At 45.6% G+C, this 20,217-nt stretch overlaps 1 pseudogene across 1 annotated transcript in view; it reads left to right on the top strand.

Annotated features, from left to right (window-relative positions):
• LOC147737444 (uncharacterized) overlaps positions 1 to 17,764 on the top strand; it is a 30,914-nt pseudogene extending 13,150 nt beyond the window's left edge. Inside the window, exon 2 of the transcript XR_015297425.1 lies at positions 15,333 to 17,764. The product of XR_015297425.1 is annotated as an uncharacterized LOC147737444 (transcript). The remainder of the gene's footprint in view (positions 1 to 15,332) is intronic.
• The last annotated feature ends 2,453 nt before the right edge of the window (positions 17,765 to 20,217 follow it).

Genomic DNA, 20,217 nt, shown 5'->3' with positions numbered 1-20,217 from the left:
GGGCATTTAGCTAACTAAAGAATATTGTATTGGGGGCCTAGGATAGACAAGGAAGGTGAAGGATTCCATGGAAGCATAAATTCTGATAAATCACAGCTCACATTCAGTCCAACTTTATTCCCAGTAAACAATCCCCGTATGTCTTGGTAAAGAGTTAGTGTTGAGGTGATGGGACCCATATGGGAGAATGGCCGGTAAAGTAAATGCATATTGGGGATCTATGGTCATTTCTGAAAATGGCCTGAACTGGAAGTTGTGATGTTTGTGGCTTGTGCATACCACATCACACCATGTGAGGTCATGGGCTACAGTCCTTTTGTCTTGATGAAAGGGTGGCTGCCAGTTATCACGGACAACCGTGGGTGGAGGCCATAGGTTAGACAGGTGGAATAGTCACCAGAAGAGGAGTAAACTCCATATAAATTATGGTATGATGCAAAGCAAGGAGGTAAAGCCGGTGAAATTCAGTGCTGGACTTTGGATCAGGGATGGAACTGGATGAGGCAGTGAGAGTAAGTGGTCTGAAACACAGTGGTCTATGGTAGAGCTGTCTTCATCCGGGGTTGAAGGTATCCACTGGGGAAGATTTGGTTGTCTGACCAACAAGCCTAAGAAATTCTAACATTGTGTATGTTAACTTATGGCTTCATGTGATACCTGTATATAGGGTGTACCTTTTTAGGGTGAGCCCCCGTGATGCTGCTCGCGTAGGCGAGCCGTTTTGTAGGGGTTTTCAAAATTGACCTTGAAATTCCACACAGCTCGTGCATTTCCAAGGTCCATTTTGATTGGGCTTTGCGTGTATGTTGTTTTTTTAACAGAACACCCAATAGGCCATAGGCGGTCGCGTAGCTCCGCCTATGGCCTATTGGTGTCTGTTACGCGCACCAAAGCCCATATGTCATGATATTGTCTGGTGAAGAGACTTTTAGGTATATTTGAGTGTCATCTGCGTACATGTGATAAGATATGTTCGAGCAGTTCAGAATTTCTGTAAGTGGTTCCATGTACAAGTTGAAGAGCGTGGGTGATAATGCAGATCCTTGAGGGACCCCAGTTGAGATCGGGGTGTTGTTAGAAAAGGAATGGTTGACTTTGGTTCTCTGTGAGCTATTGTGTATGGAATGAGGCAAACCAATTTAAAACTGTGCCTGATAAGCCCTTCCTTTTTTCGAGAAGATCAATCAAGTTATGTTTGACGGTGTCAAACACTGAGGAGAGATGCAGGAGAAAAATGTAGGCAGCTTTCATTTCGGTCAAGAAATCTGAGTGTCATCAGTAATATGTGTCAGGACAGATTCGGTACTGTGACCCGCTTGGAAACCTGATTGGAATTGATCAAGGAGTTGAAACTGATCAATGTGATTACACAGTTGTGTGTGAACGTATTTCTCAAGTAGTTTGGCTAGGGTCATGATATTGGAAATGGGCCTAAAGTTGTTAGGATCATGTAAGTCTGCATTTGGCTTTTTAGGTATGGAGGTCACTTGGCCAGTCTTGAGGCAATCTGGAATCCTGCTTTGAAGGAGAGATTCATGGACAATCTTGGACCATAGTGGGATTATGGAAGGTATAAGATTTTTGAAGAGCTTGGCGGGCATTTGCCCAAGGCTTTTTAAGAAGACGCGCAAGGGTTTTGCCGACCTCGTCACCCTCCCCGTATTGGCGAGCGCGCTCCTCCCGATCTAGGAAATGCCTTTCTCTGTTTTCAGCATCCTCAAATTCCGCTATCTTAGCCTTGATCTGCCCAAGGGTCGTGAGCTGATTGGACTTGAAGAATTCTAATACAAGCGAGTGAATCTTTCTCTAGCCACTGCAGATCATTCCTCAGTGAACGTAGAACACCAATTTGTTTAGCAATACACTTGCCCCTAATGACTGCTGTAAACTCCTCCCGTAGAGTGGACGAGGTGTCTGCAGAGCTGAGTTTGGTGTCAAAGTATGGCTGATCCAATGTCCTCTCGCAACACCTGGTCCCAGAGGGCACCAGATGGAAGTCTCCAGCTGAAGGCTCTATTCAGCGCGTCTGTTAAAATAAATTCTAATAGTACTGGAGCGTTATCCGATAGGGTTCAGGCAAGATGGGCACAGTGTCTAACCCAAGTGTCCACGTCACAGGATATGAGTTGGTAGTCAATTTTAGAACACGAGGGGCCCGCAGAGGAAATGCAACTCTCCTCTCGGCTGGATTGGTGTTGGCAGTGCCAGACATCTATCAGATCCTGGTCTTCCATAAGGGCCTGCAGTTGCGCCGCAGCTCAGGCGTGACGCCGTCGAGAACCATTTGACCTGTCCTAATTGGAGTTGAGAACCATGTTAAAATCACCTCCCCATAGCACTGCCCCGGGGCCTAGGGAGTCCGCCAACCGCCGCATCTCGCTAAAAAACTGGGGCTCCTCGGTGTTGGGGCCGTATATTGATATGAGTCTCACTGGGCGACCTTCAAGAACCCCCTCCACTATCACATACCGACCCTGGTGATCGCATATTGCAGTGCGCGTATGCCAAGGGAAGCCCTTTCTGAGAACTATGGCTGTGCCCCTGGCGTAGTTGAAGTATCCCGCTATGAACTTTTCACCCATCCTTCCCGCTCGTAGGCGTGAACATGAGGCTCCAATCAGATTCAGCTGTTGTAAAAAGCAGAGTCTGCTCCATATCAATTAAGAAATGCTGCCACTAACTGCATCTTTCTACCGCAGTTCAGGCCCTTCACATTCCAGGTTACAGCTTTTACCGTGCGTGTCTTGTCAGCAGGTACAGTCATCTCTGCATTATCATGCATCCACGCGCGCCAAGAGGGAGAGCAGAACCCAGCAGCTTCGGACTCGTGATATAGAGAGGAAGGCAAAAGACGAAGGGAGAGAAAACGCAAATAGAGACAAGCAACCGGTGAGAGTTGAGCGAGATGCAAGCTACGCCTCCCCCAACTTTGTGAGGGCTGTACAATGTGATTAGGTTATATTCAGGGGGAACTAGAATGTCCAAAATTGGTGAGGAGGATACATTAAGCCAAGTTTGTGGTAGGATGTCAAGTCAAGTCAAGTGATTTATATAGCGCGCTACATACCCAGAGGGTCTCAAGGCGCTTGAAGAAGGGTGGGGAATTACTTGTCGAATATCCAGGTTTTAAGTTGCTTTCTGAATGTTAGGTGGTTCTGAGTGAGGCGAAGGTGAGTGGGAAGTGAGTTCCAGGTTTTAGCTGCCAGGTAGGAGAAGGATCTGCCTCCCATGGTGGTTTTGTTGATTCGAGGTACAGTTGCAAGGGCTTGGTTGGAGGATCGTAGCTGGCGGGAGGGGGTGTAGAAGGAAAGTCGTGAGTTGAGGCATTCGGGTCCAAGTTCGTAAAGTGCTTTGTGTGCGTGGGTTAGGAGGCGGAAAGTAATCCTCTTGTTAACGGGGAGCCAGTGGAGGTTTTTCAAGTGGCCAGAGATGTGGTCTTTACGCGGGATGTCTAGTATGAGTCTGGCTGAAGCGTTCTGGATGCGTTGGAGTTTTTTCTGGAGTTTTGCGGTGGTACCGGCGTATAGGGTGTTTCTGTAGTCCAGGCGGCTCGTGACCAGTGCGTGGGTGACCGTTTTTCTAGTTTCGGTGGCGATCCAGCGAAATGTTTTTTTGAGCATGCGAAGAATATTGAAGCAAGATGATGAGACGGCGTTGACTTGTCTGTTCATAGAGAGTGAGGAGTCCAGGATGACACCTAAGTTCCGTGCGTGGTTCGTCGGGATGGGTGCTTTTCCAAGGGCCTCAGGCCACCAAGAGTCATCCCAGGCGGAGGGGGAGGAACCTAGGATGAGGACTTCTGTTTTGTCTGAGTTCAGTTTTAGACGGCTGTGCTTCATCCACTCGGCTACTTCTTTCATTCCTTCATGTAGGTTGGTTTTGGCGGTGTTAGGGTCTTTGGTGAGTGATAGTATCAGTTGTGTCATCAGCGTAGGAGATGATGTTGAGGTTGTGTTGGCGTGCGATGGCCGCGAGGGGGCTCATGTATACGTTGAAGAGGGTGGGGCTGAGTGAAGATCCTTGTGGCACGCCGCAGATGACTTCGGTGGCTTCTGAATTGTATGGTGGAAGGCGGACTCTCTGAGTTCTTCCGGCAAGGAACGAGGTGATCCATTCCAGTGATTTTCCTTGGATTCCGATGTTTCTGAGGCGTTGTATTAAGGTGCTATGACAAACTGTGTCAAAGGCTGCGGAGAGGTCGAGGAGGATGAGGGCGACTGTGTCTCCATTGTCCAGTAGAGTTCGAATGTCGTCTGTTGCTGCGATGAGTGCAGTCTCAGTGCTGTGTTTGGCTCGGAATCCGGACTGTGAGGAGTCGAGGGATTTGTTGGTTTTGAGGAAGCCGGCGAGCTGGTTGTTGACAGCTTTCTCGATGACTTTGGCCGGGAATGGAAGGAGCGAGATGGGGTGGTAGTTTTTGAGTTCGGTGGGGTCAGCTGTGGGTTTTTTCAGAAGGGCGCTGAGTTCGGCGTGTTTCCAGCTTTCCGGGAAGGTGGCGGAGTTGAGGGAGCAGTTGATGACGTCTCTGAGGTGCGGTGCTATGATGGAGTCTGCTTTGTTGAAGATGTGGTGAGGGCATGGGTCTGTGGGGGATCATGAGTGGATAGAGTTCATCAGGCGGATGGTGTCCTCAGTGGAGATTGGGTTCCAGTCATTGAGGATGTTCAAGGGAGGTGGAGGTCCTGCGGAGGGTTGGGTGGGTTGGTCTTCGGGTCGGTTGTCAAAGCTGTTGTGGATGTCTGCGATCTTGTTGTGGAAGAATGAAGCTAGGGAGTTGCAGAGGGCTTGAGAGGGGGTGATGTCGTTGGAGTTGGCTGAGGGGTTGGTAAATTCCTTGACGATGTTGAATAATTCCTTGCTGTTGTGGGCGTTGTTATCTAGTCGGTCCTTGAGAGTGGCTTTCTTGGCAGTCCGAATCAGTTGGTGGTGTATATGGGTGGCGTTTTTGAAGGCGTCCTTGGTGCTGGTGTTTGGGTCTTTTTTCCAAGCTTTCTCAAGGGAGCGACAGAGTTTCTTAGATTTCTTAAGATCATCGTTGAACCAGGAGGCCTTTTTGCTGCCTAGTTTGATTTGACGTTTTTTCAACGTTGCTAGGATGTCGGCGCTGTTGGATAGCCATTGGGTGAGGTTAATGGCTGCTTGGTCGGGGTTTGAGGAGTGGGCAGGGGGGTTTTGAAGAAGCGATGAGGCGATCTGGTCGATGGTGATTTTGTTCCAGTTTCTTCGCAGAGTGGGTTGAGGATGGTTGTGGGTTGTGGTCTTATTGTAGGTAAAGTGAACGCAGCTGTGGTCCGTCCAAGGGAGAGCTGTGGTGTGGCTGAAGGAGACATGTTTGCTGGAGGTGAAGATAGGGTCGAGTGTGTGACCTGCAGTGTGGGTGGGGGTAGTGACAAGTTGTTTGAGTCCGAGGTTGGCGACATTGTCCAGAAGGGTGGTGGCGTTGCGGTCGTTCTTTTCCAGGTGAAAGTTGAGGTCTCAAACAATAATGGAGCTTAGAGGGAATACGGAAAGGGTCGCCCTCCACTCACAGTCAATAATATACAATGAGACCCAATCCAACTGGCGAGCAAATCTATCAGTGACATATGGGGGGTCAAATATATCCCACTCCCCACTAATCTCTTATCCACATAATAATGAGATAATGCACTGTGCTCTGCCTTGTTAAAAATATCTGTTCTCCACAACAACAAAACAGAGCGAAGATCTCAGAGTGACCTCACTCTTAGTTGTTCACAACCGTCCACAACACACATTGGACATTACTCTAAATAGAGGTAAAAATGTGCGAGAAGCAAGTGACCCCTCACGGAAACACCACCAAGCGGGGTAACTGGTATGCAATTTCCAGACAGGCCCCTGTCTCATCATCGGTGGTCACTTGCTCCTCGGGAAAATAAAGGTGATAGAAAAGAAGACGTGTCCAAAACAAACAACATATAAAGTGCTGCAGTGAAGTGCAGAAAACTCTGCTAGTGACAAACACACACAAACAAAATGATAGAGTGCCTAAAACCACACACAACACACCAATCCCTTATCCACTTTTATTCGTAGGGTGGTGATTGCGTGCTATTGGGTATTAAAAAGGCTGGTAGCTAGTCATGCATACCATTACCTACAGTGCCGACATGTTTCACTGCTGTATAACGTAGAGCAGTTTCATCAGGGCTGCACTCAAGTGCTGCCACTTCACTCTTTTTGGACACTCGGCTTTATAACGTGCTGTGAATGGAGAACAGATACAAGGTTTAAAAACATGTAGACTTAGGCTGGCCAGAGGTATACTATGAAGGTATAAGCCAAGTGGTAGTGTGAGGAATATTTACCCAGGAGCAGCAAAGCATTGCATACCGGCCACTCCGTTATGAAACTGGGACCCTAAATACTCCAAACGTGAGTGTGCCCCTTGATTTGTAATAAAAAATTCTTATATCTGCAAAATGAAAGAAACAAATACAAAGTTGTAGTGTTCCTTATGTTGTTATGCCATGAAGCATCTCATGTATACTACACCTGTACTCGAGACTGAGCAACAAGTGTCATACATGCTTAGCGCTACTATTACAAACTGCATGAAAAGGGTTATTCAATCTAGAAGAGATACACCACTAGGGTGCTGGTTGTAAATACCCCTCCCTCAGCGACCCACATGTCAACCATAACGCAGCCAGAGTGACCCACATCACAGTAATAGCGCAGCCAGAGCGAGCTTAGAGTTACCAGTCACAATCGTGACCCACTTCAAACTGAACATGTAAGGCTACGCGGAGTCAGCGGGTTAAAGCATATAACATTTAGCCCATTGAGCGAAAAACGAAAGGGTACTTCCCTGGCGCTTCGTTTAGAATGAAAGAGTACTTCCCTGGCGCTTCGATTACAATCCGTCTCACCGTGACTAACTGGGAAGACGCCTTTCCTCAGCCGTGTCGGACGCCCACACCAGGAGCACTCAAGACGGCAGCGCCGGTGCAGCCACGCCCATCGCGTCACGTGATCGCGACTCCTTGCGTGGCGGCCATCTTAGCCTAGTCAATAGGCTTCAAACACTACAGCAGGGTACATAGGCCCAGCCCTATCTAGGGGGTGAGGTGCTATACCACTGCAACATTGCACTGGCAAAAATACTGGGTATTGATACCAGGAGGGCAGGGACATAGTACCACAGAATGTCAGAACTTCCCCACATCAATAAAAAGTGAAACAGGACACACTGATTAGTTAATAAACAGATGAATGATATGCTAGGTATCGCACTGTCCCCCTAGACCATATCCTGTGCAATTCACCCCCATGGGCATATTGAAAGCAGTGTAATAAGAACACCCGTAACTCCAGAGTAACACACAGTCAAGGAGTGCTGTGCTAGAAAGAAAATTATCATCAAGGGGCAACCAATATGGAGCGACTGGGTTCTGGGCACAGAAAAGGCAAGTTTACACGGAACCACTCCTTGATCCAACTGGGAGATCGTGAACCCAAGTTTGGCCGGGGGGCATGACCCAAAAACATAGAGGGGGACCCAGAGTGGTGCAACATAAGACCCAGGTTCACAGTTTAATCCTGTTCCATTCAATGATTTCGTTGAGCCCAACTCTATCAGTTTTCTCATTATAGATCCAGCGCGATTCTTTAGCCAGCAAGATCTCATCAATGTTCTGGGGGGAGCCTGTGATTTTCTCAAGCACTGTCCACTGAAAGGTGTGTTTCTCAGTAGAGCAGTGCTGAACGAGCTTTGTTGTTAATTTACCTGCTCTTATTGTGCTGAGATGTTCCTGTATGCGCACTTTGATCTTGCGCGAAGTCAGACCTATATACTGCAGTCCACACTGGCACGTTAGCCTGTATACCACTTGTGTGGAGTTACAGTTACTAAACTGATTTTGAAACCACTCCTTCCCTGATGTGAGACTCACACTTTTGCTTTTCTTGGTGAGTGGACATACAGAGCATGTCCCGCACGGGAAGTGGCCTTTGGGTACAGTGGAATTGTGGTCAGTTGGTGCCTGGGGGGCCTTTGAGTGTACCAGTTTATCCTTCAAATTGGTCGCCCTTTTAAATGCAAATCTCGGGGGTGGCATGCGGAACTCACTGTTAGATAGGATGGACCAATGTTTACGGATGGACTGGCGGATTCTGGTGGCCATAGGGTCAAACGTCATGACCACAGGTATACAGTCGTCCCTCTTCTTGGTAGCCTTTTCTAAAAGAGCACTCCTAGGGGTGTTGAGAGCTCTCTTTTTGGCTTGTTTTACAACCTTCATAGGATAGTTCCTATTGGTCAACTTAGAAGTTAATACTTCAGATTGTTCCAAGAAGGTGCTGGTGTTAGAACAGTTACGTCTATACCTCAGGAACTGCCCTACGGGCAAGTTGTCCCTCAAAGCTCTTGGGTGAAAGGAATCATACGAGAGCAAGGAATTCCTGTCTGTGGGTTTTTGATGTACACAGGTGTTAATGGTGCCCATACTGTATTCAATATCGAGGTCAAGGTACACTGCTTTGTGTCTGTCATATGTCCAAGTGAACTTAAGGTTCTCATCTTGTGCATTCAGCCAGTTAAGGAATTCCAACAAGAGTTCCTCCGTTCCTGACCAAATGCAGAACACGTCATCTATATATCTCTTCCAGAGCCGGATCTGGCTCTGGAAGGGGTTGTTGTTATGATAGATGACGTGCTCCTCGAACTGTCCAACATAGAATACCACCTATACCTCTAATCTGAGAAATCCGTCCACTTTCTGCCCGCCCACTTCTGTGGTAGGCCCAGAAATAGTGGTTTTTGAGTCTCTGGTCTTACAGGACATAGAAAAAATAGAAAACACGAAGAGACAGTTCCATCATAAAAACATGACTAAAGAAGACTGGGAAGCAGTTAAAAGCCTCCAAAATAATCACACGCTGACTATAAAATCGGCGGACAAGGGCGGTGCTATCGTCCTTCTTAATACCACTGATGTACCTTGACCTCGATATTGAATACAGTATGGGCACCATTAACACCTGTGTACATCAAAAACCCACAGACAGGAATTCCTTGCTCTCGTATGATTCCTTTCACCCAAGAGCTTTGAGGGACAACTTGCCCGTAGGGCAGTTCCTGAGGTATAGACGTAACTGTTCTAACACCAGCACCTTCTTGGAACAATCTGAAGTATTAACTTCTAAGTTGACCAATAGGAACTATCCTATGAAGGTTGTAAAACAAGCCAAAAAGAGAGCTCTCAACACCCCTAGGAGTGCTCTTTTAGAAAAGGCTACCAAGAAGAGGGACGACTGTATACCTGTGGTCATGACGTTTGACCCTATGGCCACCAGAATCCGCCAGTCCATCCGTAAACATTGGTCCATCCTATCTAACAGTGAGTTCCGCATGCCACCCCCGAGATTTGCATTTAAAAGGGCGACCAATTTGAAGGATAAACTGGTACACTCAAAGGCCCCCCAGGCACCAACTGCCCACAATTCCACTGTACCCAAAGGCCACTTCCCGTGCGGGACATGCTCTGTATGTCCACTCACCAAGAAAAGCAAAAGTGTGAGTCTCACATCAGGGAAGGAGTGGTTTCAAAATCAGTTTAGTAACTGTAACTCCACACAAGTGGTATACAGGCTAACGTGCCAGTGTGGACTGCAGTATATAGGTCTGACTTCGCGCAAGATCAAAGTGCGCATACAGGAACATCTCAGCACAATAAGAGCAGGTAAATTAACAACAAAGCTCGTTCAGCACTGCTCTACTGAGAAACACACCTTTCAGTGGACAGTGCTTGAGAAAATCACAGGCTCCCCCCAGAACATTGATGAGATCTTGCTGGCTAAAGAATCGCGCTGGATCTATAATGAGAAAACTGATAGAGTTGGGCTCAACGAAATCATTGAATGGAACAGGATTAAACTGTGAACCTGGGTCTTATGTTGCACCACTCTGGGTCCCCCTCTATGTTTTTGGGTCATGCCCCCCGGCCAAACTTGGGTTCACGATCTCCCAGTTGGATCAAGGAGTGGTTCCGTGTAAACTTGCCTTTTCTGTGCCCAGAACCCAGTTGCTCCATATTGGTTGCCCCTTGATGATAATTTTCTTTCTAGCACAGCACTCCTTGACTGTGTGTTACTCTGGAGTTACGGGTGTTCTTATTACACTGCTTTCAATATGCCCATGGGGGTGAATTGCACAGGATATGGTCTAGGGGGACAGTGCGATACCTAGCATATCATTCATCTGTTTATTAACTAATCAGTGTGTCCTGTTTCACTTTTTATTGATGTGGGGAAGTTCTGACATTCTGTGGTACTATGTCCCTGCCCTCCTGGTATCAATACCCAGTATTTTTGCCAGTGCAATGTTGCAGTGGTATAGCACCTCACCCCCTAGATAGAGCTGGGCCTATGTACCCTGCTGTAGTGTTTGAAGCCTATTGACTAGGCTAAGATGGCCGCCACGCAAGGAGTCGCGATCACGTGACGTGACGCGATGGGCGTGGCTGCACCGGCGCTGCCGTCTTGAGTGCTCCTGGTGTGGGCGTCCGACACGGCTGAGGAAAGGCGTCTTCCCAGTTAGTCACGGTGAGACGGATTGTAATCGAAGCGCCAGGGAAGTACTCTTTCATTCTAAACGAAGCGCCAGGGAAGTACCCTTTCGTTTTTCGCTCAATGGGCTAAATGTTATATGCTTTAACCCGCTGACTCCGCGTAGCCTTACATGTTCAGTTTGAAGTGGGTCACGATTGTGACTGGTAACTCTAAGCTCGCTCTGGCTGCGCTATTACTGTGATGTGGGTCACTCTGGCTGCGTTATGGTTGACATGTGGGTCGCTGAGGGAGGGGTATTTACAACCAGCACCCTAGTGGTGTATCTCTTCTAGATTGAATAACCCTTTTCATGCAGTTTGTAATAGTAGCGCTAAGCATGTATGACACTTGTTGCTCAGTCTCGAGTACAGGTGTAGTATACATGAGATGCTTCATGGCATAACAGCATAAGGAACACTACAACTTTGTATTTGTTTCTTTCATTTTGCAGATATAAGAATTTTTTATTACAAATCAAGGGGCACACTCACGTTTGGAGTATTTAGGGTCCCAGTTTGATAACGGAGTGGCCGGTATGCAATGCTTTGCTGCTCCTGGGTAAATATTCCTCACACTACCACTTGGCTTATACCTTCATAGTATACCTCTGGCCAGCCTAAGTCTACATGTTTTTAAACCTTGTATCTGTACTCCATTCACAGCACGTTATAGAGCCGAGTGTCCAAAAAGAGTGAAGTGGCAGCACTTGAGTGCAGCCCTGATGAAACTGCTCTACGTTATACAGCAGTGAAACATGTCGGCACTGTAGGTAATGGTATGCATGACTAGCTACCAGCCTTTTTAATACCCAATAGCACGCAATCACCACCCTACGAATAAAAGTGGATAAGGGATTGGTGTGTTGTGTGTGGTTTTAGGCACTCTATCATTTTGTTTGTGTGTGTTTGTCACTAGCAGAGTTTTCTGCACTTCACTGCAGCACTTTATATGTTGTTTGTTTTGGACACGTCTTCTTTTCTATCACCTTTATTTTCCCGAGGAGCAAGTGACCACCGATGATGAGACAGGGGCCTGTCTGGAAATTGCATACCAGTTACCCCGCTTGGTGGTGTTTCCGTGAGGGGTCACTTGCTTCTCGCACATTTTTTCCTCTATTTAGAGTAATGTCCAATGTGTGTTGTGGACGGTTGTGAACAACTAAGAGTGAGGTCACTCTGAGATCTTCGCTCTGTTTTGTTGTTGTGGAGAACAGATATTTTTAACAAGGCAGAGCACAGTGCATTATCTCATTATTATGTGGATAAGAGATTAGTGGGGAGTGGGATATATTTGACCCCCCATATGTCACTGATAGATTTGCTCGCCAGTTGGATTGGGTCTCATTGTATATTATTGAAAGTTGAGGTCTCCCAAAAGAATGTAATCCTCGGAGGGGAGGGCGTGTGGGGTGATAAAGTCCGTGATGTCTTCACTGAATTGTGCACGGGGTCCTGGTGGCCTGTAGAGGAGGGTGCCTCTGAGTGTGGTCTTGGGGTCGATGTGGATCTGGAAGTGAAGGTGTTCTGTGTTAGCGAGATTGACGTCAGAGCTGGTTGAGATGCGGATGGATTTCTTATGGACGATAGCGATGCCTCCTCCTGTTTGGTCGGTGCGGTCCTTACGGATGATCTTGTAGCCTTCCAGATCTTGCAAGAATAAGAGGTCGGCTGTATTCGCAGCATGCCTAACCTCTGACCTGCAATTCAAAAGCATTGACTTGAGGTGGGATTTGGTAACATCAGTTTCTTGGAGAGATATGGAGACTGGTGGTAAATTATCAAGGCTTAAAGTATTGAATGTAATGTATTCCGCATTTATAGAGCGCACTGTGACCCTACGGTATCCTGGCGCTTGAACACGTGAGATCAATTAACCTTGAGTGTAATAGCGAGTACAGGGTCAAAAAGGATAAGAAAGTCACAGCCACATACTTACGTCCTAGGAAAGAGCCAGGTCTTTAACTTCTTTCTGAACGGCAGCAGATTATCTATCTGTCTAAGTTCGGCTGGGAGTTTGTTCCAAGCCGAAGCTGCTACAATACTAAAAGCTCTTCCTCCATATCTAACTCTTCTAAACCTGGATACTCTCACCAGTTTAGCTGAGGAGGAGCGAAGGTTACGTGGGGGGGGACATACCATTCAAACCTGCTCTGTAATGTCTTGGGCCCAATGCCATACAGAGCCTTAGAGACTATGCACATTGACTTGAACTGTACCCTCTGCATAACTGAGAGCCAGTGGAGCTCGGCCAAGGCCTGAGACGCTGAAGACTGGCATGGTCTCATTAGTGCAAACTTGGCCGCCATCAACTGTATTCTCTTGAGTCTCCCTATCAGTGATTCTATGTGGCCTGGCGTGATGGTCAATGAGGCCTAGATTTCCAGGTAAAATGTGTCTCGTTTTCCAAGATGAGTCTTGACTTTGGCAGAGTTTAGCCGTACTGGGGAGGCATGATCGATTATTCTTGAAGGGCATGTAGAGATTCCAGCGCTCCTCCATCATTGAAGAAAAGTGCAGTAGGTTCAGAAGACCCTGCTTGATGTCTTTCAGTTCAACCTCAAGGGGGGGTGCGGGGGTATAAGGAGTGGTTAGTTGGTCTGGTGATAGGAAGTGAGTGAAGTCTCCTCGTAAAAGGAACAGTGGTAGGTAATGTAGGTTCCACATAGTCCCGGATGAAAGTATAAGTGGAGGTTTATTGGAGGTTGGGGGCTGGTGGTTGGTGGCATGGAGGGGGTATGAAGAGTAGAGGGAAGTGGTGTTCTACAGTTTTCCTCCATGTGTCTTTTGTGCTATAGGGGAGTTGAGTGCCAGGTGTTGGGAAGCACAGTGGGTGAGTGGGGTGCTCCTTGAGGTAGGAGTGATGAGAGATGGGGAGTTTAGTAGGCATAGTTATTTATTGTTATGGGAATGAACATTGGGTGATGATATGTGAGTAGCAGGAGAAGGCCAGTTCCCTCCATAGGTGAAAGGGTGGTCCTCGATGGGCTTCTTGTGTTGAGGGGCAGTAAAGTCCCAATGGTTAGGGGGTCTGGTGGATGGGTTGGGTTCCACCTTGGGCGAGGATGGGGAGGAAGAAGGGTAACAATTGGAACTCAGGACCCCTAAATTGCTAATGATGGAAGTTTAACCTGGGTGAGGATTAGAAGCCAGTTTTGCAGTGAGCTCAACCACATTTAGTTCTGTCTGCAGCAGTCGCTCCCTCACCTTATGGCGATCCAAATATTACTATCAATGAATATGGAATCCATTTATTCTTCTAGCACCTCTTTCAGTTGGGTAATAGCCATCAGTATCTGGGGAGTGGACATTTCATCCTGTCTGCTCTGCGAGTTCCATGCAGGGCCTCCTCCCACCTCTGTATATCTGTACATTTTTTGTTATTGGCCTGTTCTAGAAGATCTATCTCGGCCCATAACTACACAGAATAGTTATTGCCACAGGGGCCTATCCCGCTCCTCAAATTCTATGTCTCAGCAGGTGCTCTGCTATCCCCTGGGTACCCTCTCAAAACAGCGGCCCAGCCCACTGCAGATCAGACTGTCTTCTTCATGTCTGTCTGCCACTTATTACCTCCAGAATAAGAACATGAAGGACAACCAGGCAATGTCCCCCAAGGCATGAGCAAGGACCTAGCCCTCCAGCCTCCCTCTCATCCACTACCGCCCACGTCTCAAAGGTTAGTAGCTGGAAGATCCCTTCTCAGCAACCTCTTATCAGTTGGAAGCTCAGGGTTACCGGGTCGCAGTCCCAACTATATGATCACGTCAATGGGGAGGGAGAAGGGGTTGCACAGGTGGCACCTGTATGTCAACTTGTATGCACTTCACAGGCCCGGCCCTCTATGCCTTCTAAGGCAGGCCTCCTGCAACTGTATACGCTCTCTGCATCAGCAGTCCGCAACGCAGGAAGGGTAGGGGCAGTTAACGCCTGGGGACTGTGCTGACCTCATCTCCATTATCTAGCCGCTGTCATTGTGGCAACCATCTTCCAGGCTTCTAGGCTCCAACCAGCATTGCGTGCCCCAGCGATCAGTTTATTTCTCAGGAAGCCATTCAGCCCCAGTGTGCCCGGCTGTGCCAGTACATTTCAGCCAAGCTTCTGCAGGCGTCTATGCGCTTCCCATCATGGTTTCGTGGGGCTCGGGAAGTGGAGTCTGCCTCCCCCTTGGTCCGCCGAACTCAATTTGCAATTGTTGGGCTGCCATTGTATGGCACTCACCTTGGCATCTGTGCGCTCGATCATGGTAGGAAGTCAGTCCGAGCCCCGTCTACCACCTGAAGGTCTCTGTGTGGGACCTCCTCTAGGGGTCTGACCTCTAACTCCTTGGGAGAGTACTGGATTCTGTAGGATTAGGCTGGGTGCTCGGCAGCGCAATCGTTCAAGGCTTTCATTCAGCCATCTTTCTGTGTCTGCCTTTTACAAGATTATGCAATTTTCAAATTTAGTTTATTCATTTTGATATCATTCGACAAGGCAAAACAATTTGTTTTTAATTCTTTTACGGTCTATACAAAATGTAAATAGATTTATCATTTTATGTTACTGATATGAGTGAGTGCACACTTATTGTTAACATATCAATCTGCTTTATTTTATGTTGGTCTCATTTATCATTTCCTCAAAACCCTACCAACTCTATCCCATCGGAAAAGTACATGCATTACTTCCAGAATGCTGACATTCACTGTTAAATAATTTCGTTAAAATTAGTTTACACCTTGAAAGATATTTCACTTTAATTCTTTTTTTTTTATACTGCAGGTGGCTTCAAGTGTGGACAGGAACAAAACTAACGGATTCTGTCATTTGCAGCAAATAGACTACAAAGAGAGAGATGTTCCAGAGATTTTAGAAGAAACCAATTTCTAAAAGCTGGTTTTGGTCTGTAAGTAACGACAATACAGAGCCGAGTCGCTGACTGATTGTAAATGCAGTTTCTGGATTCTCTCTAATTTCTTATGTCAATGAACCCTTAAATTGGGGGCCGTAAGGACACACATGATGGAGGAGATGGAGGGTTTTGTGACTGTAAAGCAAGAGCCAGAACAACAGCACAATTTGAATCAAAAAACAGTGTACATTATTTATAAGACTGTGCAGATTGCAGAAGTAGTGTACCCATGCACTTCACAAGAGACTCACCTAGCTTGTAATTTGAACAGGACAGTACAGAAAAAAAGGGGCACAGGAGAGATACCTTATCAATGTTCCGAATGTGAGAAAACCTTTACTCAACAATCCTACTTGACTCGACATATGAAATCGCACTCTGAACAAAAGCCTTATCAGTGCTCTGATTGTGAGAAAAGATTTAGTCAAAAACACTAACTGACACGACATGAAAGAACACATTTGGGACAAAAAATATATCAGTGCACTGAATGTCCAAAAAGTTTCAGCAAAAAAGCGAGTTTAATTCAGCATGAAGGTGCACATGCAGGAGAAAAACGGTATTTGTGTTCTGAATGTGGTAAAACCTACCGTCATAAAATCAGTCTCACATTACATGAAAGATCACACTTGGGACATAAACCATATCAGTGCACTGAATGCCAGAAAAGCTTCCACGATAAAAGTACTCTTGCTAAGCATGAAAAAATTCACACTGGAGAAAAGCCATATCAGTGCAATGAATGTGAAAAATGTTTTACTAAGAGATGTAGTCTAATTCAGCATGAAAAGACACACACCGGAGAAAAACCCTATAAGTGCACCGAATGTGAAAAAAGCTTCAGTCAGAAAATCCATCTCGTACATCATGAGAGAACCCACACAGGAGAAAAGCCCTATCAGTGTGAAGAATGTCAAAAAAGCTTCAGTCAGAAAATTCATCTGACCCAGCATGAGAGAACTCACACAGGGGAAAAACCCTACTGGTGCAGTGAATGTCAGAAAGGATTCAACCACAAAATTAGCCTGACTCACCATGAGAGAACGCACGCTAGGCACGCCTCCGCTCAGGAATGATGTTCATTCACATAATTCCATGTAAACTAAAAGAAAGTACAACATATGGACATTAACCTGAACTGAACCCCTACAAGTGCAGTGAAATCAGTCTTACTGATGAGATAGCATGGAATTGCCCCAAAACAGTTAGCAGTGCGCTGCAAAACCAAGCGGCTAGTGTTTGAAGGTATGAATAACTCAGTCTGCCTAGGCGTATGAGGGAGAAAATATCCGGTTTGCGTGAGAAATAATATCTTTGAAAAGCTAAAGTGAGAATGGTAATCTGACTTAATGGGTGAGCGCAAATCTAGCTTAGTTGCAAACCTGTTTAAGGTGGAACTTGTAAAGGGCTTTTTTTTAAATGACAAAATCCCCCAACGACCCTGCATTCCGCCCAACGCCCCCGCCTCCCCCAACGTCCCCGCCTCCCCCAACGCACTCCAGTCCCAATGCACTCTCACCACACACCCCATTCACCCCTAATCACACACCCCCACCCACACACATCCCACCCACAACACACTCACACTGTTTTATAAACATTCCCATGCCAAACGTTCAGCAGATTGACATAAAATAAGTTGCAGTAGTAAGAGAGCTGCTCCCTCCTGTGACTTTGCTCATGGAAAAGATCAAGGCGATTACATATATAAAAAAGAAAATTGTGATGAGCAAAAAAGTGGAAGCAGTTAACTGAAATGCTCTTCTCTAAATTCCTACAACAAGCTAATGAATGAAAGCCAACCGGGTAATTTAAATGTGCTGCTATTCAAAAAGCCAAAGAGACTCTAGCCTTGGCACGTTGTTATACTAGTAAAACAAATTGCGACCAATTGTTGCCCTGTATGGCCTATTAACCTCATGCGTGCTAGCGTTATTTTGCTCGCACGCTGAGATTTTATGAAGTGCACTTTACATGACGAGCTGGGCTCGGCATCAGCGTGCGAGGAGGCTAAGCGATGACGAGCCCAGCTTGTCATCAGCCCCGAAGTGGTTAAAACCACTTCAAAGATATTGCCTGTGAAAGTGAAAACACAATCAATTCTACGAATGTATCTATTTTTGCACAGATGATATTGATAGTATTTGTCAATAGTGTAAAGATTAGTATTGTAGAACATTTCACTAACGTATCCTTCCTCATGGAATCTTTTGTTATGACTACTCAATAATCAACAACCTAGGCAATCATAATAAAAGTTCGCAAAAAGATATGATTTAGAAAAAGAGGAATTGTAGGAAAAAAGAAGCTACTAATAAATGCAAGTTCTGGTATTTATTTATTTATACATATAGTCAAAAATTAGCATAAAATTATATATACACAAAGTAGATAACAAAATAATCAAACATAATACATAAAAAATTAGCAAATGTCATACATGATTCACAATACATTATAGTAAAAATGGCTTAATAATCCTCGACGCGCGTTTCGGCGTCCAGCGCCTTCTTCTGGAGAAGCCAAATATATTATGCCGCTATGATATACATATGGAAAAAGTCAAGCTGACAAAGGCAATGTTCTTTCTTCAGAAAATTTCTTTCAAAGAATTCCAGGGTAGTAAAAGTGATGGGCAACTTAGTTAAGCACCAGAATTGATGTCTGGTTGGGATGTCTGCATGAAATAGACAAGAGGAACACAAGCTTGTTATGATATATAAGGATTGTGTTATTCTTTTGGAGCCAGGTCTATGGAAACCAAAAGAGAGAGCGAGAAACAAATCTGATAGTGTAAATAAAGCGACCTAAGTTGTTTCTCGCCGTCACCGGAACAGGATTATAGGCACTGTGTAGGAGGTACGGTACGTGCGTATATTTGTAAGTCTTGATAGTGTAGATGGAGCGACTTGAGTTTCTCGCCGTCACAAAAGCAGGATTCTGGGCATGTTTTTGCAGGTCTCTGATAGTGTAAATAGCGCGACTTAGGTGTATCTCGTCGTCACATGGGCAAGGTTATAGGTACTGGATACAAGGTACGATGCGTGTGTCTGTTTACAAGGCTCTGTACGGCTTTCGAAATACCCCTGGATAAATACTTCCTCCTGATGTGGATATGGAAGTTCTATTCTTTATAGTTTTGTGACAGAGCTTCTGGTATTGTGGCTAATGTAGTCGTCTGACGGCGAGAAACGAGGTTCCGACGGCTCCAGTTTTTCAAATATGATGCTTCTTTTGCTTGATCTTTTGTTATGACTCCTGCTGTGTGTAAAATGAAAGCCTATTCAGAGACCTGAATCAGAAGAAAACATAAATAGTCTATCTATAAAGATGAAATCACGCAAACATCTGAAATATGGTAATATTGCCCCTGTGCACAAATTAAGAAGTGCAGGTGTTTGAAAAAGCTACTGCAAAACTGATCCTAATGTTTCATAGTGCAGAATACAAATGGTCCGTCATTTTTCACGATAGATGCAACTTTGCCTCGGGGGTGGGGCTGGGAGTTGGGGGTCATCCAGCACCAACAACCCAAACTGACGTCTGTTACCAAAACCCAGAACTGACATTAGGCAACAACATCCAGAACTCACAATAAAGTAACATCTTCCAACAACCAGAGCTGACATCAGTCAACAACATCGCGGACTGACATCAATTATCAGCATTCATCAACTGATCCATGAGTGAGACTGAGGCCAGGCTGCCTGACAGTTGTTGAAGCTTAACTCACTGGAAGCTAAGGGCCGTATGTAGAAACCATTTTTGCACTCTGGCCGTTTCTTGCCCCAAAACATACTTTTACATATGTACAAAACATACTTTTACACATGTACAAAACATACTTTTACACATGTACAAAACATACTTTTACACATGTACAAAACACAAGTTGTGATTCGGTAGCAGATTTGTGAATTTCAGTTTGTCTTTGCGATTCAGTATTTGAAAGCGGCGTGTTTAGGACGTCCCGCCCAAATACTGAATCTGAATGAGATGTATGAATGTTTTGCGACCAAATTACAGTTGCATCATTTTCAAGTTTTACTGACTCCTTGAAGGCGGGGTTAACCGATTCACAATGGGACCCCTTCCCGTTTGAGAACAGCAAAAAGAATATATTTTAACAGCAGGGAGTGGTCCTATGGAGACCACTGCCTAAACTAAAAAAAAAAAATTTTTAAATTAAACTTCACGTTTTTTTCAAAATGCATCCTGTGTTCCGTTGAAGAAAATGGGCTGCATTTAATTAAAAAAAGTTGCTTCATTAATAAGTAATCACAGATATGGTGATCTATGATGGCTGCTATTCCTAGTGGGTCTCAAACTGCGACTTACCTCATGAATATTCATGAGGTAGGTAGATTTGCAACAACCTAGGAATCGCTGAATAAAACTGAAAGAGTTTCATACATTTGGGATAGCGATTTCCTAATTGTAATTCAAAGAGAATCGCAATTAGGAAACCCCTATCCCTAAAATCTGTACATATGGTCCTAAGCTGCTTCTTATATCACCTGAACCTACCGAAACACCTGAAATACATCCATTTATTTTGTTCTTGAATCCTCAGGTGATTAAGTCCACACATCCATAAATGTTTGCTTTCATTGGTTCAGGCAAAGTGATCTACTGAATCAATGCGGACAACTTATTGGTTGTCTGCGTTTGCCTGCCTCCAGTCCCTTCTCAAAGCAGTGTTAGCGCTGCAGCCTGCTAAGTATAAGGGGTTAATTACCAGGGTCTCTTCACCCT

Source organism: Lissotriton vulgaris, chromosome 1_1 (assembly GCF_964263255.1).
Source record: "Lissotriton vulgaris chromosome 1_1, aLisVul1.2, whole genome shotgun sequence".
NCBI lineage: Eukaryota > Metazoa > Chordata > Amphibia > Caudata > Salamandridae > Lissotriton > Lissotriton vulgaris.
The sequence above is the reverse complement of the archived record's forward strand: the minus strand, read 5'-3'. Positions and strand labels throughout refer to the sequence as shown.